The sequence below is a fragment of the Panthera pardus genome, unplaced genomic scaffold (genome assembly GCF_024362965.1).
Source record: "Panthera pardus isolate Hobbes unplaced genomic scaffold, ASM2436296v1 HiC_scaffold_2, whole genome shotgun sequence".
NCBI classification, from domain to species: domain Eukaryota; kingdom Metazoa; phylum Chordata; class Mammalia; order Carnivora; family Felidae; genus Panthera; species Panthera pardus.
In genome coordinates, this window is record NW_026526765.1 from 63,189,116 (window position 1) to 63,215,288 (window position 26,173).

The 26,173-nt window shown below is 51.2% G+C and overlaps 1 long non-coding RNA gene across 15 annotated transcripts in view; it reads left to right on the plus strand.

The window, feature by feature from the left end:
• The window catches only part of LOC109267523 (uncharacterized), a 384,515-nt gene that overhangs the window by 329,473 nt on the left and 28,869 nt on the right, over positions 1-26,173 (plus strand). The gene's annotated exons all lie outside the window — the stretch shown is intronic.

Genomic DNA, 26,173 nt, shown 5'->3' on the forward strand with positions numbered 1-26,173 from the left:
AACTGAGCCACCCGGGTGCCCCCCGCTCCCACTTTTTAAAAAGCACCAGAAACACAAGACACCTGACGAGCCAACTGACCTAGGTTAAATGTCCTTCCCCCCACATCTTAGCTCTACAGACCTTTTTGATCAGGCTCAGCCCAGGCCAGTTAAATAGTGTCCTGTATTAGTGACATCCAGATGAATGAAGCTTTTACTCTATTTCCTAGGATGCCACCCCTGGCTTCTGGAGACTATCAAGATTGCAGGTCCCTCTCCTGGAGCACAGCCCCATGTAGGTCCCATGGCCACCATCGCACACACATCTTGGAGGCAGAATGTGACTCGCTGACCCTTTGACTCACGGCCCATGACTTCCAGTCTCTCAAGGAGCACCACTGGCATCCAGTAGACCCCCCAGCACCACCCTCTTGGCAGTGATGGCTGCTGCCTTTGTGGGTGCCGTTCTACCCACAAAGAATTCTACCTCGGTAGACTTCTTAGCAGGGTGACATGGGCACGTGACTTAACCTTATACCTCAGTGGCCCCTTCCGGAAAATGGGAATCATATCATCTTGCTCACATGCGGTGGTGAGTTTACATGTGATAGTACAGCATTTCTCAGCCTTTTCGAGTCTATGTCCTCTTTTGCTAAACGCAAAAGTCTCTGCCTCCCCCCTCAAAGGCTCCACCTCTCTATGGCCCATTGAGAAGTATTCCATGTACATCCACCAGCCATGAGCACTTTGTTCAGCTTTCCCGCATTCTGTATTATGAAATGAAAGGTTTCCTCCCCAAATAGAAATTGTTATGCTAGCTCTGTTGTTTTGAACCATACCCATTCCCGCTCCACTTCTCTCCCCATGTTGGTCCTGGTACATCCCCTAGAATGGGACCCCTTCCCCCACTTCTATAGCAAGCGTAGCAGATGAGCATTGCCTGGCGATGAGCTGCACATAACAGGCACTCACTAAACAGTCGCGCCCTGCCCTCCCTGCAGGGGAAATGTGACCCAGGATGAATAATGGTCAATCAGTGTGGTTTCCAGCAGCAGACGCCCAAGTGTAGATCAGGCTCCCCAGCAGAGTCTCTTGTAGTTATTTTCACTTTTTTTAGTAGACTTTATTTTTCTGAGCAGTTTTAGGTTTGCAGAAAAATTGCACAGAAAGTACAGAGAGCTCCCTTGTACTCCCTCCCCGCCCCCCGCCCTCCCCCCCCCCCCCCAGATTTCCCTATTATAAACATCTTGCATTAGGCTGGTATACTTGTTATCATTGCTGAGCTGATACCAGTACGTTATTATTAACTAAGGTCCCCGGTTACATGAGGGCTCACTCTCTGTGTCATACATTCTGTGGGTGTTGACAAATGCATAGGGTCTACGTCCACCAACACGGTAGCATACCGAATATCCTTCTTGCCCTAAAAACGCCCTGTGCTCCACCCATTCATTCCTCTCCCCTCCCCCCTGAACCTAGTTTTTTCCCTCTTTTTCTTCAGTGCCCTTGTTGCAGCGTATAATGAAAAAATGGAAGGCTTTGCTGGATTACAGGCCACCAACCCCCCCCCCCCCCCCGCAGGGCTGTAAGAAGCTTCATGAAAGCAACCACTTCACGGGACCTTTTCAACACCACGTTTTCACACCAGGAGCACTATGTGTTGGTTGCTGGAAAACTCTTTGTTGAAGGAATGAATGGGCAGATGGAGGAGAAGTGTGGTGGAGGGAACACAGGAGGCTGGAGGGCTCCTCGAACTAGCCAGAAGGAGGTCGTATCAGGGCAGGAGGAGGGAGCAGTGCCCAAATTAACTGCCCATCCCAGTGACCTCCCTGTTAGAAAAATGAAGTGTCAAAGAAAAGCGGTTCCTGAGCAAAGCAGCTGTGCCCCATGGGGGTTACTGGGGCCATCAGTGCAGTCCAGCCCTGTCCCGTCAGGGTGACAAGGACGATGGGCACAGGGACCTGATGTCATAGCAGCCCAGCCCTTGAGGCAGTTGGACAGGACTCAATCTGTCACTGTCTTCATCCTCGTGACTTTTGGAGTCACCTCCAGATTTTTTGGCCCAGTAAATGATTAAGCAGTTAAATAAAGACGGGCTCATTAAGGAAACATGCTTCCCTGCGTATCTGCCCCAGTTACTCCTAAATTTAATCTGTCCATGAGCCAATTTCCAGGACAAACACACAGTCTATTTTATCTCCCGAGACTTAACCTTGAAGCCATTTGTTGCCTGTGGCTTTTCCTGAGGTCCCTTTCCCACTACCTTTGTCTTCTGAGGCCTGGTGAAGGGGTCCCTTCCCCATGCCCATCCCCAGGCTGGGTGAGGGGCCAGCAGGTCCCGTGGGGCCGCTTAGAGAAAGGGCAGGGCACTGGCAGGGCCCGGTTTGCTAGCAGGCAGGGCCAGGCCCATGAAAGCGCCCTTTCTTCTCTGTCACAAGGCTGCTCCGGCCACGGGGGCTCCGGGGCATAATCGGATTGAGTTTCCTTGGCCGACAGGTTGGCTTTGTTCTGCTGTCCAGATTTGCGTCCGCTTGACTCCCTGAGCTGCTTCTCGAATGCTCTCTGACCTGGTTTCACTGAGGACGTATCAGGCCTTTGCCAAGGTCCACAGGGGTGGCGGGAGCCCAGGGCTAGATGAGGGTTGGGTGGGTTTTTAAGGGAAAGGTGGGCAATGAGGAGCCAGGCCAGCCCAAGTAGCATGTGCTCATGTCAAATCATGTGTCCCCTGCTTTGCTTTCTGTTTCCCTTCCCTGTGCCCTGAGCCCCATTCCCCTTGAAGAGGAAGGACATGCTCCTCCTTGGGCTTTCTTGAGTGGCCTCGTTGCCCCCCCCCCCCCCCGCCCCCATCCCAAGGCACTGTGGCTCCCCTGAGCAGTCTGGGCATAATGTTCACACTCTTTCAACTGGTCCTGGGGCTCTCCATGGGTTAGGTGCATGGAAGGTTTTGTTGGTTAAAAATACCTAGTGGAAACCTCCTTTCCCTGAATGCCAAATGGAAAGCTATTAAGAGAAGAATTCTTTTCAGCCTAGTTGGATCCTGGGTAATGACCTTGGCCTTGCTCAAAAAGGAAGGGCTGCCCATGCCATGATGAATTTCCAGAGAGGAGGCAGGGACCCCTGAGGCTTATTCCATTGCTTGGCACAGACAGGGCCCTGGTAACACACGAAACTAGCATTGCAGGTCAGTTGCCCTGCTCACCATCTCCGGCTCTGGTTGTGCTGGGAAAGGGGCGTTTGTGCTATCCCCCTCCTGGGATGGGGCCCCTGATCCTCCCTGTGCCAATGCCAGCCTCCCCTGGCCACTGGTATTGCTCAGGAAAGGATAGGTGGCCCAGAATGAGCTCATCAGCACCCTTCCCTGCTGTTTGCTTTGTTTGTTTGTGGGGTTTGTTTCAATACATTTAAAAAATTTATTTATTTTGAGAGAGAGAGCACAAGCACACAAGCAGGGGAGATACAGAGAGAGAGAGGGAGAGAGAGAATCCCAAGCAGGCTCCATGCTGTCAGTGCAGAGCCTGATGTGGGGCTCAAACTCACGAACTGTGAGATCATGACCTGAGCCATGATCAAGTCAGACTCTTTAACAGTCTATGCCACCCAGGTGCCCTGTGTTTTGTTTTTTAATGGGAACTGGTGGATCTGTTGAAAGGCGAAGAGTAGCCACCTTCCTGCCCCTCCTGAGATAAGAAAACAAAGGCCACACTTACAGGGAGGGATGTCAAGGTGGGGATAGAGAGAGGTAGGGAGGGAGAGGTTTCTGAGTGTTTGCCCCCGGGGACACAGTGGGTCCCGAGATCCGCTTTCTACCTGTGCTTCTGGATTTATTTTTGCCAGCCAGTAAGTGCCCTTTTACCTTACATTTATTCAAGTTCTGTTTCTTTTCCTTGCATGGAAAGGAATGCTGACGGATTTAGGAATGGGCAAGGAGTCGTCTCTCTCCCTCTTCTAAGAGATGAGATAGCAGAGTGGTGGGGAGTGCAGGAGCCCGGCTGCCTGGGTTTGCCGTCTGCTTCCAACATGCGTCACTCTGGGAAAGCTTCTGGACTTCCTGTGCTTCAGCTTCTCATCTATAAAATGGGGATAATGTAGTACTCGCCTTGTGCAGCCTGTTGTGAAGATCAAGTGGGTTCGTACACAGGGAAGGTGCTTTGAATGGTGCCTGGCAGGCATTCAGCTCCATAGTTGATAGTATTCTGTCTCCTTGGACCCAGTGGCTTGTGAACAGAGCCTGCCTAGGCCCAAATGCTGAAGGAAGTGGAACAGACCCAGAGTGAGAGAGTAATTCTCTTGTGACCTAATTAGGAGCCAGCTGGAGGGTTGCTGGTCTTGCTGGCAGAAGAGGGATGTCTGGGGAGCCTGCTGAGTCCCGGGAAATGACTGAGGGGCCGGCCTGGGCCTGCCTGCAAGGGGCGGCCGCACTCTGGGCTCCAGCATGCTGGTACTAAGGCCGGAGCGGGGACTGCCGAGACCCGCTTGGGGCAGAGACGTGGAAAGAGCCCTGGGCCCTGCAACCCAGGAAGTCCACCCTTGAGGTTTCCTAGAGAAGCTCGTGCACAGGTGCTCTGGGAGGTACACACATGAATGCCTATACTGGCACCGTTGGAGATGGTCCCCTCCATCAGCTGGTACCACCTGGAGGCCCGCCAGCAGGGGACAGGATACAGATGAGGTGGGGTATATGCATACAGTGAATGTACCATCTACCTGCGAGAGCAAATAAGTTACAGCTTCATGCATCAGCATGGTGAATCGGAGACACGTAGCCCTGAATTTAAAACTGCAGAGTGGCAGAAGGGCCCAAGATACGTTTTTAATAAAGCTTGAAAACAAGCAAATCAAGCATTATATCGTTTGAGGACACGTTTATATTCGTAAGCAGAAAAGACAAAGGAAGACGAAGAGACCAACATGAAATTCACCTCATAGTTAGCTCTTGGTAGGTGGGGATGTAGGGGGTGGACTGGAGGGGGCATCAAAGGGGACCCCACCTCAGCTCCGATCACCCCAACAAGTTACAGTTCTTACACTATTGAGGGGTGGGGTCACAGGTGTTTCTTTTTTTTATCATGCTTTATAAGCCAATATAAACTGCGTATATTCCTTGACATGAACTATTTCATAATAAAATGTTTTAAAAAGAGAACATTGGGCTTGACTTTGCTGTTAGAGAACTTTCTCCCCACCTATTTTCAGCCTTGCCTTTCCTTTCCTTTCCTTTCCTTTCCTTTTTCCTTTCCTTTCCTTTCCTTTCCTTTCTTCTTCTTCTTTTATTTTTTAATGAGCAAGGACAATTTTGCCTCTGAAAAGATAAATTAAAAAACAATTTTCAGAGCACTGGGCTTGGAGAAGCCCCCTCCCAGTCCTGCTATGGCCTGGAGAGCCCTGCCCATTCCCTGGCACCTCCACTTCAGCCTCTGCTCGGCCCCAGAGTGATGTTTGAAACCATCAAAGCCGTTGGGCTACTTTCCTGCTCAAAACTTACTGTGCTTCCTGAAAGCCCGAGGCCCATTCTCTTCTTCAGCCATATCAACCCCTGACTGTAGCCAGACACAAAGTTCCCTGAACCAAAGCCCTGCCTCTTACTTCAGGGCCTTTGCTCAAGCTATATTTGGGAGCACAAATCAGGTCTGGGCAGCTTTGTTGGGGCTCTGAGCACAGCAGCCCAAAGAGACCAGGTTCGGGCTACTTTGCCAGCTGTGAATTCAACCTGGATTGACGGTCCCATCCCTGGCTGATCCTGCCGGGACCATCTCGGGTACCACCTCCTCCAGGAATCCTTCCCTGATGCCCACCCTCCGTTCCACAGCCCCTCTGCCGACACCTGTCAGAGCACCCCCAAACTTTCTGCAGTGCTCTGAAATGTTCTGCACCCCTATCTCCTCCACAACTTCAAGCTCCACAACCACATGACCTGGGTCTTAGTTTATTTCAGTAGTGAGTGCGCGGGCCCTGGCACCGTGGCACTCAAATGTCAGCCCCACAAAGAGTAGGGATTTTGTTCTGTTTAGCTGTGTATTCCAAAGGCCTAGAACAGTGCCTGGACCGTGTAGACGTGCCATAAATGTTTATTAAATGAATGGACGTGAAAGTCTATGGAGTGAAATTCTACCACCTAGTAGCTGTGTGAGCTTGGGGCCGACTCTGAACCTCTCTGAGCTTCCCTTTCTTCCTCTCTAAATGGGGATATTAAAAGTACTATTCTCCAAGGGTCACTACGGGGATTGGTGGAAAGATGCATGTGAAAGTGCCTAGCAAATGTCAGACACGCAGGTTGCATATGAATCTAGGATTGACCCCAAAGGCCTGGGACAAATGCCCAGTGGGCTTTGAGGTTGGCCATCTGAGTTCAGAGACTTCTGTCGCCCTCCCTGTGTGGTCCATGGAAAAGGATCCCAGATCTGTGTTCCTTCTTCTCGGCCAAGGGCCAGTGACCTCTGGGCTCACCTCTGACTGCTGGGTCAGCAGATCTATTGTGCTGGGGCTGCCGATGGCTGGGCGGCTCCATCGAGTCCCCAGAGCCCAGCTGGTCTGTGCAGCCACGGTCATGGTCCCCATTCCCTGAATGGCTCTTTATTGAAATAGAGGCAAACTTGCACAGCCACAGGCGTCTCCTAACTCAGCCAGCTGTCTGGCCTTTCTTTCAGGTCCCTTTGGGTCCTGAAATGCTGGGAAGGAGGCAGCATGGAGGTGGGATCCCGCAGAGCTCGGATCCACGCCTGCCTTCCCCTACTTCTGGCTGTGTGACCCTGGGCAAGCGGCTTCACATCTCTGAGCCTCCGTCTCCACAGCTGCAAAATGAGGAAACAGAAATTACCAGTGGGGCTGTTGTGAGGAGGGGAGACAACGCATATACGTTTCCTGGTGAAGTGGCGCTCACTGAAGAGTTCTGTACATTTCAAATATATGACATAATAGGAACATAGAAGATGTGTTAGTTACATAACCATGAAGGCGATGATGATGATGGCTGCATTTCAGCGGACCGACTGCCTTATGCAGAACTGAGTGCCAAGGAGAAGGAAGAAGCTCTATGCGCGTGTGCTTGCGCATATGTGAGCGTGTCTGTGTGTTTATATATAGACAGACATAGATGGTATCGAGATGCACACTTTGTACTATATAAGAAAAAAAATGACATCACAGGGAAAATGCACGTATCTTACTGAGCATGCTTGTATAAGTGAACGAACAAAGAAACATTTAGAACGCCAGCTCAGTGGCCCAATGATGCCTAAACGCAGGCCAGTGTCGTCCTGTTGCTGATACACACAAAAAAGGGCTCCTGGTCACGGCCTCCCGGCTCCGAGGTGCCCGCTCATCTGTCCCACACTCCCCCGCGTTCTTGCTGCCGCCCCCACGCTGGGCTTTTCCTGCCCCTCACACCAGGACCAATCTCCCTGTGATGGGCCCTCATAGCGCTGCTGATTTCTCCTTCGAGGCACGCGTCATGGTTGATATTTTACAGTTATTTGCAAGTGTCTGTTTACATGTCTTACCGTTAGTTGCAGCGAGGCCAGAAGCGCCATCTGATTTTGCTGTCCGTTTTGTCCCCGGCACCCAGTTGGAGCGTGTGGTCCAGGGTAGATACTTGGTTGGATGGATGGAGAAGTACCACAGACGGAGACCGTCCATCGGGAGTCACAAGGTCTAGACCCTGAACACGGCGAGCAGGAAGTCAAGGCACTTTGTGGTCAAGGGTCCTGCGCCCGGTGGTGGAAGGACCAGTCCTGTGAGAGGACTGGACAGGGGAAGGGCCTGTGGCTGGCAGGGTGGAGGAAGGCCAGTGATCATCCCATTGAAGGACAGCCCTTGTATGTATGCAATAGGAGATACATTCTCAAAGATCCAAGGACAGCCGCTTCCAATTGTAATGGCCTGTGTCTTCGTTGAAATTCAGTGCTGCATTGTTTTCAGTTCTTCCAGTCTTTATTAGCTGCTTCTCCTGCCAGGCCCTGTGCCAGGTTCTGAGGACACAGACGAACCAGAGGGTCCTTGTCTGAGAGCCTCAGAGTCTGGGAGACATATCTGTAAATACAGGACAGCCAGGCAGGGCCACAGCAGAGGGATGTGAGCGCAGAGGGCACCCAAAACAATCGAGCCACTTTGGTGGGAGAGGATCAGGGACAAGGCCGATTCCCAAAGGATCGGTAGGGGTTGTCCCAGGCACAGACAAAGCGAGAGGACCAGGTGAAGAGCTTGTGGCTTCTTGGCCTGAGCGCCCACTGCTCATGGGGATGGTAAGAGATGAGGCTGGGAGGTTCGGCAGGCCCCACCTGGGTGGCCAAGGCCTTAAGCTTTATTCTGAAGGTGACAGGGAACTCTTGATGGCGGTTTAGGCAGACGGGAGACCTGGTCACGCGTGAAGCATGGTGGAAAAGAGGCAGAAGCGTATGAAATGGAGGTGGGGAGACTGGTTGGGAGGATGTGGCAAGTTTGAAAGTGACGAAGGGCTAAATAGAGCCTGTGGAAGAGGGGGTCAAAGGGGGATGCTCCAAATATCTCGGACAGGACATCCTTATTTATTCATCTCTAAAAGCGGAGGGGAGGCCAGTAAAGATCTTTGATCCTGCCATCCGGAGCAACCCACGGGGACGAGTGGCTGGTGATCATCTTTCCTGCTCCAAGGAACTCAGAAAATCCAACCCCCCATTTGCCCTCTGGTAAATACCAAACTTAGCCATGCTGTCTGTCCTTGGATCCTGCGCCACCCCCCAGATGCAGAAAGGAAGGGCAAGCCACTGAGAGCTGCAGAGGGGGCCTGGGCAGAGCACTGGGCCTCCAGGCTTCTGCAGGGAGGAGGTGGGGAGAGGCTCGTGGTGGGCAGGCGAGAGGGTTGGGTGGGGAAGGGGAAGAACATGGAAAAATGAGGACCTTCATGCCTGGCAAGATCCAAAAGAAAAAGAAGAAGAAAAAATAGGGAATGTAGGGAAAAAGCCCAACCATGATTGCAGGCAGGATCTTCTATTTCCAAATGGATGTGAGGAGGAAGATTTCAGAGGGAACACAGCTGCCAGGAGAGTTGGAGAGAGATGACTCAGGATTATGTAACAACAGGTAACATGATACTGAGGGCTTGGAACATGTATACAGCTTGATCTCCCAACACATTTTTTTTTTCCAAAGGAAATACTCCAAGACCAGAACCATAAACCTATGCCCCCAGGCCAGGGCGGATCCTATCAATGAGGGAAGTGGGCCACGTGTTCAGAACGTTCAGAACGCGGTGGCTCCAGCATGAGGGTCACTGCAGGTGACACCAGGCGACACGGGGCTGTGCTGTCCAGGAGACAAGAGAGAGAGAGGTAGGGACTGTGGCCAACTATGGACTGCAGAGCCTCAAGGAGCAGCACCAAGTCAAGCTCCAGCTGCTTGTCGCCGTGTAGGAATACAGGGGTGGCCACGTTTTCTGATATCCCCCCCTCCAAAATTCAGAAATTTGGATTTTTGTATGAAACCACCCAATTTGCCAATTGCAGCAACTCGTTTAGATAATTTTCAAAACATCGTGCTGCTCACTCGGTACAAATGAGGAAAAACCCATCCAGTCCGTGGGATACCCATGTGCCCCTCCGCCCTAAGCCAATCTTGCAACTCACTGAAAATGCACGTTGTGTGGGTCCCGCGGCCGCCCACAGTGTGCACACCTCTTCCCAGAGGAGGTCTGGAGAGAAGACTGGGCTGGGGGAGGGGGGCGGGTCAGGGTGTGGCATTTACCTCCAGTGTGGATACTTCATCTCTGCAGGCCTCAGTTTACCCCATCTATATAACGTCAGGAAGATCTCTAAGAGCCCCTTTGGCTGAAATTCTCTTTTCTTAGCTTCCCCAAATCACTACTACCTTCATCAAGTAAACCCTGCTATGTGCAAATCCCTGTGCTTCCTCCCCCAAGATCACACGGCCATTAATGTGGCAGAGGCTGGTTACCAAACCCAATCAGTCTGACTCCAAAGGCCATTGGCTGAAGCACTCTATTCTCCTGTGTCCGGTGAAAGCAAATCATTAAATAATTCAGGTCATGCTCACGGGACAGGGGAATATATTCAGTTGCTTTTAAGGTTTCTACCCAGTTTCTAGCACACCTAAAGAGCTGTGTTTGGTAGCTCTTGGGCCAGTATAGATTCTTGAGGATTCTCTCTAACCTTGCAAAGGCAGGGGACTGGAGGGCTTTAACAAAAAGGCAAGAGGCGTAAACGATACCAAATGTACTAGGGGGTCTCAGCTCCGTGGCCTAACTTGGGCTCAACCAGGCCTGGGCAGGTCCAAGGGGCGTCAGTTTGCATGAAGGGGTGACTCTTAATGCAGTTTGTGCTTGTTCCTGTACACGAATGTGGGCCAGGGACGGAAACCACAAGGCCCATTTAATTAAAATGCTTCCCCCAGATCACTTTTTCTCCAGGCGTTTCAAACGTCACCGCTTTCTCCTCAGCTGTTGAAGTCAGAAACGTGGGATTCTCCTTCTCATCCCTTCCCTCAAGCCCCACATTCAATCTGCTTCCAAATTCCCTGGCGCTCCCTGAAACGTCTTGTGAATATGTTATGTCCCCGTGTCTGTAACCCCCGCGCCACAGCCCCCCATAGCTCTTCCCATTTCGCCCTTGTTCCTTTCCGATCTGTTCTTGATGCAGGGCCGGAAGAATTCTTATAAAATGCAGATCTGGCCTTGTCACTCCTCTGCTTAAAAACCTGTTGGTGGCTCCCCAGGGCACCATCAATAAAACGCAAGCTTCTCTCCATGACCTACAAATCCCTCCATTATCTGGCCCTCACACGCTATGTTCCAGCCACCCTGTCCTATTTTCAGTTCTTCAGATGCTTTGAGTTCTCTCTGGCTTTGGAGTTACACAGATCTGGATTTGAGTCCCAGGTAACCTTGGGCAAGTGACTGAACCTCTTGGAGAACCAGTCTGCTTATCTCTGAAATGGGTATAATTGTGTGGCTTAAGTCGAGGCTTAAACAATACAACATATGAGGATCACTCTTTTGCTTGAAACCTGTGGGTTTCCCACGGAAAAGGAAGGGGGGAGGGATTCATTTAGTCTGCCGACAATTTTGCGTTCTCTGCTTTGACGACAAAATAACTCCTGGGCATTCATAAATTTTGGCTTCTTTTTAAGTGGGTTATATAATAAAGTACCAGCTACTTTCTCACCTTTAAAAAAATTTTTTTTTTATGTTTATTTATTTTTGAGAGAGAGAGAGAGACAGAGCACAAGGGGAGGGGGCTAGGAGGTGCAGAGAGAGAGAGAGGGAGACAGAATCTGAAGCAGGCTCCAGGCTCTGAGCTGTCAGCACAGAGCCCGACATGGGGCTCAAACTCATGAACCATGAGATCGTACCTGAGCCGAAGTCGGATGCCCAACCGACTGAGCCACCCAGGCACCCCACCTTTGTTTTTAATTACGAAGTGTACGTCATCTTACTTTGAATTATGTTAATTACCTGGTCAACAGATATGAATATTTTGTATTTTAATAGATACAATGAGGTTATTTTTCAGGAAGTCATTTGTTTTACCCCTTTGCTTTCTGATGTGGCTTTCTTTGGTCCTGACTTCCCTGGTCCTGGCCGCTCACCTTCACCCCACCCAAGTACACCCAGAAGTTGGAAGCACCCTGCACTTCTTCCTAGGAGGCCAGTTCTGGGACATGTAGTTTATTCTGGACAGTCTGCTTATCCTCAGGGAGCAATTCCAACCCCACTCCCCTCCCGCTTGCACGTACCTCAGTGCCTTCCCTCCTGCTGCTCAGCTAGGTGGATATGGCCTGGAGAGGTGGCTTCAGGAGCAAAAGCAGAGAAAGGCCAGGGGAGAATGAGGAGACAGGAGGGAAGTGACTACTGGAAGAAGAGTATCTTCTTATCCTCCTCTGGGTCCCCTCTCTGTTCTGATTGCCTTCTAGCTAATATGGTACTGATGACGATGGAAACGGTCATAGCAACAACAAAAATAAGATTCAACAGTTAAAGCAGTGATTCTCAACATGGGGAGATTTTGCCCCCCAGGGGATGTTTGGTAATGTCTGGAGACATTTTTTGTTGTCACAGCTTGGATGGGGGTGCCACTGGCACCTAGTGGGTGGAGGCCAGGGATACTGCTGACTGTCCTACATTGCACAGGACAGTTCCCAACCATACACACACAACAAAGAATTATCTGGCTCCAAATGTCCATAGCACCAAGGTTGAGAAATTCTGGCTTATGATGTGCATACTCTGTGATGAGAGCTGGGCTAGGGGTTCTATGTGCATTATCTAATTTAGTCCTCATGCTATTCTTTGAGCTAGGTTATTATCATCATGCCCACTTTACAGATGAGGAGACTGAGGCTTACAGGGCTGAAGTGACCTGCTCAAGATCCATAGCTATGGAGTGCTAGAGGAAGCCTTTGAACTCTGGTCTATTTGACTCCATGACCCCAAATGGTCACTAGTGCCCCCTTCTCTTCTCTGTCCCTGTGACTGAGTGCCCATGTGTCAACTGGCCTCATGCTATAGCAGTAGGTGGGACGTCTAATACAAAACATGTACCAAAGGCTTGTGTGGGGTGAGGGGAGGGCCTGATGTGGTACTGGTCCCTCCTAGGAATGCCTGGGACAGTAGCGGGGGGTCTCCCTCTGATGCCCTCAGCCCCTGAGCTCCTTGGTGGGAGGTGGGGAAGAATAGTGACAAGGGGGCAGGGATGCTTCCTCTCTGCACCCAGACACCTGGGCTCAGGCCCGGCTTCTGGGCATCTTCTGCAAGCTGGGATGCTGGCAGCAGCAGAAGTGACACGTGAGAGATGTATCCTATTACATCTGATGTGACATTACCAAGCCAAAGGTAGGCTATTCTGCACTACAGCTGAGAATATCTATTTGCATCGTGTGTGTGTGTGTGTGTGTGTGTGTGTGTGTGTGTGTGTGTTTGAGATCACCTATATGTGTAGTTACCTGTGTGTGTCATAGTGGGTCTATGGATGTGCATAGAAGTGTGTTAGTGGCTGTGTGTCTTTGTGTACAGTGTCTTTCCTTGTGTATGTGGTGTTTTTCTTTCTCTATATATTTGCCTGTGTTTGAATATCCAGGCAGACATGTCTGCATGCATATTTATCTCTGTGTTAATGCTGCATGAAGGTGACTGTGAGCGTGGTTATTGTATCTATGTGTGTATGAAATGAATCATGTGAAATGTGACTTCATCTGTATGAAACAGCCAGGAAGGTATGTTGCTGTATCTATGTATGCATTTGGGGGGGGGGGGGCATGTGTTTCTGTATCTACATCTCTGTGTTTGAGTCAGTATGTCTGCATGTAAATGTATACTTGTGACTATGCAGGCCACGTGTCTGTGCATACAGATGGAGGTGACTGTGCTCGATGATTGCTGTGTGTGTGTATGTGTGTGTGTGTGTGTGTGTGTGTGCGTTTTGGCTCCAGGATATTACCAACAGAGAAAAAGCTGCCAACACTGCCCCTCATTTGTTCCTGTAGCTTGTAAGGGTCTCAGAATCTTACCTCTCCTTAGATCAGAAAGTGTCACCAAGGGGAGAAGGGACTCGGGCATTCCCTCCCCACCTCCATTGTCCCAGCTGGCTCCCATGGTGCCAGCTGTCAGGGACAGAGGTCCTCGGGCCTTGCCTCTCTGCCAGCCAGTCACTGAGGCTAAACATTTACCGAGGCCTGAGGCCATATTTGCTTAAACTCGGGGGTCACTGCACACATGCAATTTCTGGTTCAAGTGCTTTCCCCTCTGCAGGCTGAGGAGAGCAGGTGCTGGCTTAGCAAGTTACCTGGGGTTGCAATTTCCCTCCACGAAATAGACTGGCTTAATCAAGGTTTGCTCCACGTCAAGAAAAATGTAACCTTGGCAGTGCATTCCCTGCCCTGTTCTTTTAAAACACTGTGTCCTCGACTCTAGTATTTTCGTCAAATCTGTACATCTCCTATAACTATTATTTACTTAGCCTTAAAAAATTGGTCTGCTTTTAAAAATGTAAATACCTATTTAAGCTTTATTCAAAAACAATGGCAACTAATGTAATCAAGGATTAGAGATGCTAATTATGCATTTGAATTAAAAATTTATTTAGTGCATACTAAAATAAAACGCCTTGATTCCTATACTCCTTAACATCATATTGCTTGCCCCGTGCTGGGAAGAAGTGCCCTCTTGCCTTCCGCTTTAAAGGTAGCAGTCTGCGTCAAAAGATCTGATTTCCATACAGCTTGCTCAGGAAGACACGGTTTGCATACAAACAGGCAGGTCTGGTGTACCTGCCATCAGTTACTGGGAGAGAGGTTTCCACAGCCCCAGTGGAAAACGCATTGTGTCCTGGGTCAGGGCAGCCTGGGGATGCAATGCGGGAGGCTGGCTGCAAAGCTCTGGGTGAGCTCCCTGCGCCTCTGCCTCCTTCTCCTCCTCCTCCTCCTCCTCCTCCTGGGTCTGGATCGTTCCCGGGGGACCAGTCGGCTGAGTGGTGTCATTGCCTTGGTGATCCTGAACAGGGTTGCAGGCACAAAATTCCCTTTGCAGGTGGAGAGGATAGAAGGGGAGGAGGTGGAGGGGGCAGGGGGAGAAAGGGGACAGATGCCCAGACAGATGGGCCTGGCCGCCAGCTCTGCCTGGCCTAATGAATTTCCTTCTCTGGCCCTCGGGCAGGTCAGTAAATGAGACCAGCGACAGCATCTGGGATGATTCCAGGACGAGGCTAATAAATCAGGCCTAGGATGAATCCTGCTTCCCTGGAGATTTAGGGAGGCAGGCCAGGCAGAGGAAATATGGGAGGGACCTGTGAGTCTGGCAGCAGCCAGCCTTTGGGTGAAGGGGTTAGAAGGAACTCCCTCCTGACAGGAGGCAGTAGCCTCAGAGGCACTGGATGTGCAGCGTTGTGTCCCCAGAGGCAACTGGTGGACAGAGCGAATTCTCGCAGGGGCCTGGCTTACTGGCCTCTGGGCCTCAGCCCCGCAGTATTCCATCCCGCACTCACTTTATTTTTTTCCTACCAGCCCACTGGGCTCAGAAAAGGCACTGATTTCTCTTTGGGGAAGTCTTCCTGGACCCCGAGGGGCCCCGCCCATGTGTTCCTAAGGGTCGCCTTCAGCCCACTGACCTCACACAGGTGCGGTTTGTCTGCTCCTCTTCTGGAAAGCAAGCTTGTATGGGCAGAGACGGCCTACGCCCCTTGAGGCTGGTGCAGTGCCTGGCATGTGATAGGTGCTCATCGAGAGAAGTTGAATGAAAGAAGGAGAGAGAAACTGAGGTAGCAAGGGTTGTTACATCTCTAGGGTAGCGAGCCAAGCCTGCTGATGGATGGAGGAGGCTGGAAGTCTGTGCCGCCCTGGTAACCCGTGACCCTGGGGACATTCATGTGATCAAGGCCGGCCCTACCACTAACCCGGGATGGGACTCAGGCCCTGGATTCACCGCCCCGAGCCCCCAGGTTCCTGTCTGGATTATGTGAGTCAAATCAGGTAAGCTATTTGGAAATGCTTTGACAAATATCGAGTTCTTCACACCTGCCAAGTGTCAGCTGTGAAATCACACAATCCCTGAGCTGGAGGAAACTTGAGAGAATATTTCCTTTACCTTCATTTTGCAGATGAGCAAGCTCCGTCCAGATAAGGGCAATGAACTTGCCCTCCCTCAGACAGGCTTAAGGAGAGTGAGGCACTGATAGCACGAGTTCGGGAACCAAAGAGGCCGGTCCAGAACCTGGCTTGTGACTCATGGCTGTGTGCCTGAGTGACTACTCACCTCCTAGGCCCCTGACAGAGACAGAGCACAAGCGGGGGGAGGGGCAGAGAGAGAGGGAGACACAGAATCCAAAGCACGTTCCAGGCTCTGAGCTGGGAGCACAGAGCCCGATGCGGGGCTCGAACCTGTGAACAGGGAGATCCTGACCTGAGCTGAAGTCAGATGCTTAACCACCTGAGCCACCCAGGTGCCCCTGGATTCGACGTTTTTTAAAAGTAAAAATCTTGAGTATTTAGTGCTGCTCTTTCTCTGTACAATACATCCATGTACAGAATTGGCTGATACCGTGTACAAGGTACAAACACATGATAAAACATTAGAGGTGTAGAGAGCACACTTACAGAAGCCAAAAAGTTCCCTTTATACGTCCAAGGATGAAGAGTTAAAAATATAAAAATAAGAAACACACGCTGTTTTGACACATAAACTGACTTTCACATGCACAGGTGCGTGGAGATGCCCACACAAGCTAGGGAGCACATATGTACACGTACCTGCGTGCATGCATGTATGCAGGGGGGTGTGTGCGTTTAAGCGGGTGGGCTTTGCAAGGTCAGGCTGCAGAAGGCCTCCTAGAGAAGGTCGTTTGCGTAAAGCTCGCTTAGCACAGGGCTGGCACAGAGAGTGTTCAGCAAAGGGAGCTGTTAGCGTCACCCGGAACGGCATCCAGAGCAGTGTCGCCTCCTTCTTGCATCATCGTGGACACGAAGCACGTTTCTGCTTCTGCCACGTGTTCCTCTCCTACCCCAGCCCACCATCCGTTACTAACTTCCTCCTGCTCTCTTGGCTTTGCACCTTCCGGGGTACAAGTCCTTCCCAGGGAAAGCCAGCTGTCCCGTAGAAGAGGCACGTGTGAATGGGAGTGTGCGCGTGTGACGTCGCGGGCATTTGCGGATGCTTCTGTGTCCGTGTGACTGATGTGGGAGAGCGTGCGCGTGGATGAGTGGAAGCGTGAGGTCTGGATTCAAGGACACAAACGTATTCTGTGATGTCTGAATTTGTGCCTATAAGTGGGGATGTACCTGTGAGAGGGAGAGCAGGCGTGCACAGCATGGCTGGCCTCCCGAAGACAAAGGGAGTAGACCTCGGTGGGAGGGTCTTTTTTGGGGGTGGATTTCAGATGAAAGCAGAAGGGCTCTGGGCTCAGCCACGAATTCTGGGTTTTGCCGTTTCGGGACCACCTGGATGAGGTTCAGGCTAGGGACGCGGGGGAGAGTAAAACCTATGAGAGGCTGTGGGACGCAAGTGAGGGTGGCCCGTGTGTGGGCAGCATTTCCATGGAGAACTCCCTGGGAGAGGCAGGCTGTGGCACTGAACGGTGCATCCACACAGGATGCCCCCGTCTCAGCCTCATGCGTTCTCACGGATACAGGCAGGTTGCCTCAACCTTCAGATAGCTCTCTGAGAATTCGTTACCTCTGACTTCTTGAGTTGATAGGATCTTGCACATCCTATCACCAGAGAGGGACTAAGTTCTTCCCTCAGTTCCTGTTCAAAAACTGGAGAAGGTCTCTGATTGCTCTGGATTGGACCAATCAAAACCTGGGCTTGAGGTAGTCATGGACCATGATTGGCTCAATCTGGACCAATCAGCAGAGATTGGGGAGCCAGGTTTTGTGAGCTGGAGGTCGGAGGCTGGAGTGGGGACAGAGTAGTACCTAGGAAGCGGGTGCGGCACTGGGTAGGTAGGATGATGGTTATGGATTATACCCAATCTTCACCCCAAATGCTTGAATTTCCTTCAGAGGTTTATTTGATTGGACCCCCCCCCCCCACATGGTGTTTCAGTCTCCAGAGGCTCCTGTTAAAAGTGTTAGGCTCACACTGAAGTTGAAACTTGCTACCAAGGATCTGAAATCCGATGGAAATAGGATAAGACCAGATGCCTATGGGATGGCTTTGCAGTTTGGCTCCAGGCCCTGCCAGTGCCTGCTTAAAACATAAAGAGAAACAGCTCGGGAAAAACACAGACTTTGGAGTCAAGCAGAGCTGAGGTCAGATCTCTGCCTGGCTCTCTCAAGAGCTTGTGCTGTGGCCTGAGATGAGTTACCTCACCTCTCTGAGCCTCTGTAAAATCGGGAAATGAAAGCGATGGAGCTGTTACGAGGCTTCCCGATGAGGCCAGTTACCTCATCCACTGCTCATAGGTGCTCACGAAACAGGTGCAGCTGGTGTTTTCTTTACGTCAGCATGCTTGGTCCTTATCCTCTGATGACTAGCTCACAAATCTTGTGAGCTAACCAGAAAACGAGGCCACATGTCCTCCTGGGGAAGCAAGTGCCTTGTCTCCTGCTTTCCCCATTAGGTTAGAGGCAGCCTAGTAGAACAGGTACAGGCCCTGACGTCAGACAGAACAGGGCTTAAGCCCCACCTCTCCCATCAACTAGACATGACACCGTGGGCGAGTCACTTCTCTCTTGTCTCATCTGTAAAAGTAGGGAATTCTGGGGCTGTCTGGGTAGCTTAGTCGGTTAAGCGTCCCACTCTTGATTCCAGCTCAGGTCACGATCTCACGGTTTGTGGGTTCGAGCCCCGCATCGGGCTCTGCGCTGACTGCGCGGAGCCTGCCTGGGATCCTGTGTGTGTGTCTCTCTCTCCCTGCCTCTCCCACACTCTCTCTGTCAAAAGAAATAAATAAACATTAAAACATTTTTCAAATAGGTTCATTCTCCCCTCCAAAGCTGCGTGTGAGGATGAAATGCAATCACACCAGTAACTTCCCCGCATGTGGTGCCACTGCCCAGTCGCTGATTTTACAAAACCGTATTGAGCGCCTACCATTCATTCAATTATTTGGCAAGTACTTATGGATGGCCTCCCATGTGCCAGGAATTCTACCAGGTGCTAGCAGTCATGGACTTAACAGACTGTCTCTCAACATCATAGTCTAGCATATGCGATGGGGATAGACAATAAATCAATACATAAATAAATATCCGATGTCAGCTAGGGACATGTTCTTTGAGGAAAAACAAAGGGTATGAGGATAGCAAGCAATGGGGTGGGCCTGTGGAGCAGCGGATGTGATATGAGTTCAATTACTCTGTGCCAGTCGGTCGAACTGCCAGGGGTACAGAGACGGAGACCGGTTCCTTCCTTCTAGGAACCGGCATCCCGGTGGGGAGACACACGGAAAGCAGACGGTGTGATTGGAACCAGAATGGAAGTCTGCAGAGTAATGCTCACCATGGCCCCGGGTGGTTAGTGAATCCTGGCTCTGTCCCCAGCACCCCTTCTCCCTTGGGAGGGAACTAACCCTTCTCATGGTCCACTTAGCAGCCTCATGGTCCCCTGAATACTCCAGACCCCCAAGCATGTCTTGGGACACCTGTGGGACACCGTTCCCCCCTCCTTCTACTGCATTTACCTGCCAGGCCCCCAGGGGCCTCTGGGCGGAGAAGGAGGGCTTCACATTCAGTGAGTTTAGAGGTACATCTGGTTCTAATCTGGCTTGGTGACTACTGGCTGTGTGACCTCGGGCAGGGTCCTTTACTTGGCTAAACCTCACAGTCGTCATCTGGGAAATGGGGATAATGATGGCATGGAGTGATAGAGCATCTCTAAAACGCCTCTCCCTGGGATCCTGCCAGTAAGGGTGTCTCCTCCCCTGCTCTCCTCCTCCATTCCCCCTCTCCTCCACCTCTTCCTCTGACCTTGTTTGTGCTCTCTACCATCTGGCAAACAGGTCTGTGTGCCCCTTCAACATTCTGTGATATATTGAGGACAGGAGAGGGTGTGGCGTTTTGAGTCAGAAAACAGCATGTCGGCTTTGTCATTCAGCTGTGTGCGCTGGGGCACTCCTTTGCCCTCTCTGTCCCTTAGCTTCCCCATCCGTCAGTAATAAGGAGTAAGAACTCCTGCCCCCACTCCCTCCGCCCCAGGCAGGTGGTGTGGTCCGTGAATATAATGCAGACAGGGCCTGGAACATGTCAGATGCCTGACAAGTGGCAGCTGTTGTCCTTCATTTCTAGGCTTCACCTTAAAATGAGGAACATTCGTTCAGCACTGACTGTGTAGGAGGCCCCGCCTCTATTACCCAGCCCTGTGTGGCTTGTATTTTCATGGTCTGCCTTTTATCTGTAACTGAGCCCAGTGTGTTCTGTAACCAGGGTCCCCTAAGTTAGTATGCAATGGGTTTAACATTCAGAGCCCAGCCCCTGGCCCCAGGTAGATCTGGCCATCTGTCTCCCATAGTACTCTCTGCCTCTTGTATGTGTCATGTCTCTCTGACAGTTGTAGTTCCAGGCACGGCCCTCGAGTGCTAGGAGAAGAAGCTGCATCGAGGGCCCTGAGGGGGTGCTGAGTCCTGCTCTTTTCCAGTGCCCCGTGTGAATTCCCTCCAGAGCCTCTCTCACTCTTACCATGGCAGGTACAGTGCTAGATTCTCAGGTAGGCCTTCCCTGCCCTCAAGGAGCTCACGGTCTGGGTGCGGAATCTCACAGGGTGGCCGAGCGGGCTCTGAAATTCGGCAGCCTGGCACTGAAATTCAGCTCCAGCCCTTCAGAGCTGTGGGCCTTTGGGTAGATCTCTGAGCCTCAGTTTCCACATCTGCAAAAATGGGATAATACTCGTGCCACCCAGAGGTGTGGGGGGGGCAGTGAGTGACTACGCGGAAAAGGCCGGTATGCGCTTCCCTGTAAACAGGGCAGAATGGGCTGCGTGCTCAGACTAGACATCTGCCAACAGGCAGTCCAGGAGGTTTATTAAACACCTATTATGTGCCTGCTACTTAACAATTATAATCCCATCTGATCTTTACAGTAACTCTGTGGGGTGGCAATTACTACCCACAACTTACAGATGAGGAAACTTGGCTTAGAGAAGTGAAGTCATGCCCAAGGTCACCCAGTGGGGTGTGAGGGAGCTCAGGCTCATCTCGCTGCACCTGTGTCGCCTAAGAAGGGGTTCTCGGGAATGAGCCTCTGCTCGTTGGCAGGACTTGCCTGGTATTGCCAGCCAGGCCTCTTTCCTTTCCCTTGTTGGCTTCTTGTCGCCCCAGGCCTGGTCCCCAGGGATCTGTTGCAGGCTCTGTCCTTCTCATTGGGGAGCTCGTCTACTCTCAGAGCTCCCGATGGGGCCCCTCTTATTTAGGGTTCCGCATTCCTCAACGTGTCTGGCCCATTCCCCCCTTGACACCCGACAACTAAGTACAATCAAGCAGGGTCCCATTATGAACTCATCACTGTGTGCCAGAACCTTCTTGTCTTTCCTGTCACCAACCACGGCCACTCCCATTCGTGCTCCCCAGGGCGCCAGCCTGGCCATTTAGCTGACCGGCTCGTCTCCTGATCTCCCCACCATCCGCAGCCAAGTGCAGTTGGTCCTATCTGTTACCACTGTGAGAGTCCGCCCTTCTCCCTCCCCTGCGGCCAGCCCAGCTGGGACCTAGCGTGGCCCACCCCGCACTCAACTTAGGGCTTATTTAAAGCCACCTCCTCCTCTGTTCAACATTCCAGTGGCTCAGATGTCTCATGACAAGGAAGACTCTCATCAAATGCCACCTTGACTTTGCCACATTCCTTCTTTAAACACTACATTTATTCCTGACTCTTGCAGAAAACAAATTCATTTTTCTCCTATATATTCAAGAAGCAGCTAATGAAAACCTTTGTATTAGTCAGAATTCACCAGAGAAACAAAACCAGTAGGATGTGTAGGCATGTGCATCTATCTGTGTGGTTTGTGTGTGTGTGTGTGTGTGTGTGTGTGTGCACGCATGTGTGTGGGTTCAGAGAGACAGAGAGAAAGAAATTTATTATAAGGAATTGGCTGGCAAGTCCAAACTCTGCAGTATGGGCTGGCAGACTGAAGACGCAGGAAAGCCAGTGGTGCAGGTGAATTCCAAAGGCAGTCTTCTGAAGAATTCCCTCTTGCTTGGAAGGCAGCCTTCGACTGATTCAATGAGGCTCACCCACATTATAAAGGGCAATCTGTTTTACCCACAGTTCACTGATTTAAATGTTAACCCCCTCCAAAAACACCCACCAAGTTGACACATAAAATTAACTATGGCATCTATTATCTGCCCAGTGCTCTGCTCTAGGTTAAGGAGAATATCAAAGGAAAAAAAAAAAAAGATTCCTAATGTCCAACAGCTCAAAGTTTAGTGAAGAGAAGATCGGTATTCTGTTACTAGTCTCATCCTGGGCTTCAGGCCCTGACCACTCCATGTCACCCACTGCACTTGTGTTTTCTGAGGAGGGAAGTGATCGTAGCATTGTTTTCCACACAGTCGTCTCTCTCAATCCTGGCTCCTGGACATCATGCTGTCCTGAAGGGGACAGCCATTTCTATCTCCCCAGCTCTTTACCCACTGCTCCTCTGCTCTTCCCACCTGACCTAGGAATCCGACCCTCCTCCAGGCCAGGAGTGACCATGTGACCCAGGTTGGGCCCTTCAGAGACCTGCCCTGGGAATTTGGAAGTAAAAAATAAAGTAAGGGGCAGAGAGTCCTTCTCTGTGGTAAAGTGAAGACATGTGAGTTTGGGGCCTGAGAGTTTCCCTGGCTCTTGTCTCCTAGAGCTCTTGTCTTCCTGGCTAGAGAAACAATGATGAGAGATAAGGACAGAATGTTCTGGTGATATTTCAGTAGCAGATTCCACTTTTCCCTGAGACCTAGACTTACCCCAGCCTTTTGCTTACCTCGTTTGGTTACATAAGCCAATACTATACCTTCACCCACGCTTCTCTGTCTTACTTTACCATGGTGGTTCTCAAATGGGAATGAGTTTGCCCCCCAGGAGATATCTTGGTGATGTCTTGATATATTTTTGGTTGTCACATTCAGGGGATGGTAACGGCATCTAGTGGGACCAGGAATGTTGTAAAACATCCTACAATGCCCGGCATAGTCTCCCACAACAAAGACTCATCCTGACCAAAATGTCAGAGACATCAGGAAACCCAGCTGGAGCAGACCTCCCTACCAAGACCATCCCCACGGCATTCAAACCGCTTCCCAGGATCACATTCTTGGATTGGATTCCAAACTCTGAAGTGCGTGAGCTAGGCGACCTACGGGACAAAGCTTATCACGTGGCCAAGCCTCCATTTCCAATACTAGGACCACGATGTCTGGTGTGTTAGGCACGTGCCTACTGAGTACTTGGCACGTGCTGGTCTGAACTGAGATGTGCTGTCAGGATAAAAGACGCACCGGAGTTCTAACACCTCGCAAGAAAAAAGAATATAACATGCTTCATTAACAATTTGTCTATTGATTACATGTTGAAATGATAATATTTTTCACAGATTGGATTCAATAGAGCGTATGATTAAAATTAATTTCACCTGTTCCTTCTTACATTTATTAACGTGACTAACTGAAACATTAAAGTTAATCATATGGCTGAGTATGGAATGGCAAGGAGAAACCAGGACCTCCGTGAGGAAGATGAGGTGATAGGCATGGAGCCGTCTTCCTAACGCAGGCACCTAGTGCTGATGAACCCTCTGGGAATCTGGAAAATCTACTGAAGACCTCCCTTCCATGAAGTCCTCTCCAATCTGGGTTCCAGGTGCTTCCATCCCACTGATAACCAAGTCCTATCTTTCTTCTCATCTCCTTAGCTTCTCATTTCCACCGTCTGACCCAGGGCACGACAGATAACGGCACGTGTGATTTCAACAGAACAGTAATCCCCGTTCTTTATATTTTCACATGGGTAAGCCATAGTAACATTGCTTTCCCTCTGCCTGAGTTTGGGCTGAGCCCTTGTCTTCTTGCTGCCTTCTGGTTAAGCAAAAAGGTAGGAAACGTGACTGCCCCTCCTTTTCAGCTCCCTGCAGTTCCTGGGTGTAATCTTCTGTTCGTGGCTCTCACTTCCCAAACATGTTTTCAGCGGCTCTGCCGTTGTTACAGAAAATTCAGGGGCGATTTGGAAGTTGATGCGGCCTGGTTGTCATGGCAATGCCAGCTGCTTCTGCCTTCGCAGTGAGGCAAATCGGCCACAGGGCTGACAAGATATGATTCGAGCCTCTGACAACAGAACACACGAGGCCCTTCCAGTCTCTTCTAACACTAACCTTCTCCCAGGCTCCCAATACCACGTCCTGTTTTTCTGGGGGCTGGGGGACATCCTACAGCTAATCTGCTGGTACAGTTAAACAAGCCCTCTGGGTAGAAGGGGAGGCTCACTGTTGCCTGACCAGCCCCCCCAGAGGGGGTGAAGACATTGATAGAGTCATCAGTGAGTTCAACTCCAGTGCCAGCATCCATGATACTGACAGACAGCCCCACCCCATCAGCCTGTTTCCCTAGCTACTGTCCCGTTTGGGGAAGAGAGCTCTTTTGCCCTAACATGATGCCATCTTTTCTGATTCCTGGATGATGAAAGAAAACTACCTGTGACTGAATGGGTGCTGTTCCTAAAAAAGAGTCAAAGGTCAGTAGCTTGGGCATCTTCAGGGTCTTTGCGTCCGGATGGGCCCTGAGAGCATGCTCAGTGAAGAGCTGAGAGTGGCCGAGGGAGCACTTTGGGGGGCATTTGGATCACCTTGCCTGACATTCACCACAACCTTGTGAAGTGGATAGTATCATTATTCCAGTTTTATGGGAGACTTGGGCTCAGCAAGGCCAAGGAAGGCACCCAAGATGGCAGTGCTGGTGGGGCCAGGAGTTCAGTCAGGACCCCATCTTCCAGAGCCCTGGCTTTTACACAGCTTTGGAGCACTGTTACAGACAAATGTGGGGGCGGTGGTGGCAATTATCAGCCCCAATTTACACGCAAGGAAACCCATGCTCCCTGGAGCTGAGATCAGATACCCAAGGCCCTACGGCTAAGTTGCAAAGCCGGGATTCGAAACTCAGTCTATTGGTTCCAAACTTTGCCCACCCTGCCGGGTCACAGGAATATGCAGAAGAGCATCTCGGACATAGGAAGGGGCAGTCTGGCCGTGCAGGGGCACTTCTCAAGCAGAAAGCTTTGTCGTGAGCCTTCACACAGGCTCAGAACATGCTCTGGAGAGTCCTGCTGGGTGGAGGCCCGAATTCCAGCCAGAGCTTGGGGCCCGCGGTGTGAGCACAGGACAGCAGCTGCAGCCGCAGGGCCCGCGGTGAGTCAGGAGCAGGTGATGCTGCTGAGAGGGGCTGGGAATGCCGCGTGCCACGGGGGCCCGGCATTCGCTCACGGAGGTTAGTCATAGCTCCTTGGCCCACACGGATGCAGCCAAGTCGCTGACTATTGAAATCTCTCTTAACGGGCCCGAAACTGCAGGGAAAAAGCACGGCTGTCTTCCTGAGGAACCACCTGGACCTTCCAAGGAGGAGACCCACTCAGGGGAGATTTTCAGAGGATTGTCAGAGGGAGGTGGCTTCAGATGCCGCCTGGTTTGGGGGCAGGGGTGGTTTGCTTTCCTAGGGATTTATACCCCCAAAGAAAAGCAAGGAAGAAAACAAAGAAAGAGGCAAAATATAAGAGCTCCAAATTTGTAAGCCTGATATCCCCAAACCAGTCAGCCTCCGCTGTCATCCGGAATGATGCCTCGGGCCCCTGTCCCGATTCATTACTCGGGGATGGGGGGCTGCCCCCTAGCCAGCCCAAGGCCAAGCCCCGTCCGGATTCTTCACAGTTGCCCTCTGTTCCTCACAGGCTCTCCCAGCTCTAGAACAGACCCACCTGTTTCTTCATGTCCCCCCTGGGAAGGAAACAGCCTTTTGACTTCACCCTGACCTAAGTTGGGATCCTCATTCTACCATTCTTAGCTGTCTGGACTTGGAGCAGTCTGCTTCACTTCTGGAAGCTTTCATTTTCTCCTCTGTAAAACGGAGTGAATTATACCTATTTCTCCAGGCAGTTGAGAGGATTGCAGGATTGCGTGAGAGAGCAGAGGTAAAAGTCCCAGGTTAGCACCTGGCTGATGGCCAGTACTGGGCACAGTTCTCTTTACCATCTTCCCTTTCCCCACTCTAGGGCCAATGCGTGTGGTCTGGAGCCAGCGAGACGCTGAGCTGGTGGCCCCACCGGAGCCCTCCTGCAGGCCCCTCTACCCCAGAGCCCCTCCTTGTCCCAGCCAGCACACCTGTCATTAAGCAGTCGGTCTGTAATTAGACTGCTGCCTGACTTTGGAGAACGTGCCTGTCAGCACCCCCGGCTCCCTTGCCTCTGTGGGTCTTTGCTTGTCGATGAGGCCTCTTGGGTGTGCGCGGGGACATCCTTGGAAGCGAGGCAATGGCTGTTCTTCCAACAGCCCTTCCGAACTCAAGGTCAGCGGACACAAGTCCTGTGAGATGTGGGTGGATGAAGAGGGGATTATGGAGGACTCTCCTGCTGTGCCAGGACCCAAGACATCAGTCCTGACAGGGAGGACAAGGAAAAGGGTTGTAGAAGAAAATTCTAGAACATCCTCCATCAAACTGCCCGGTCACCTCCTTGCAGGTGCTGGAACAAATTAGGGTTCCTTGGCGTGCCTGGGCATGACCGTCCTTAGCCTGACATCTCAGCCTCAACCAGAGGAGTGGAGGGT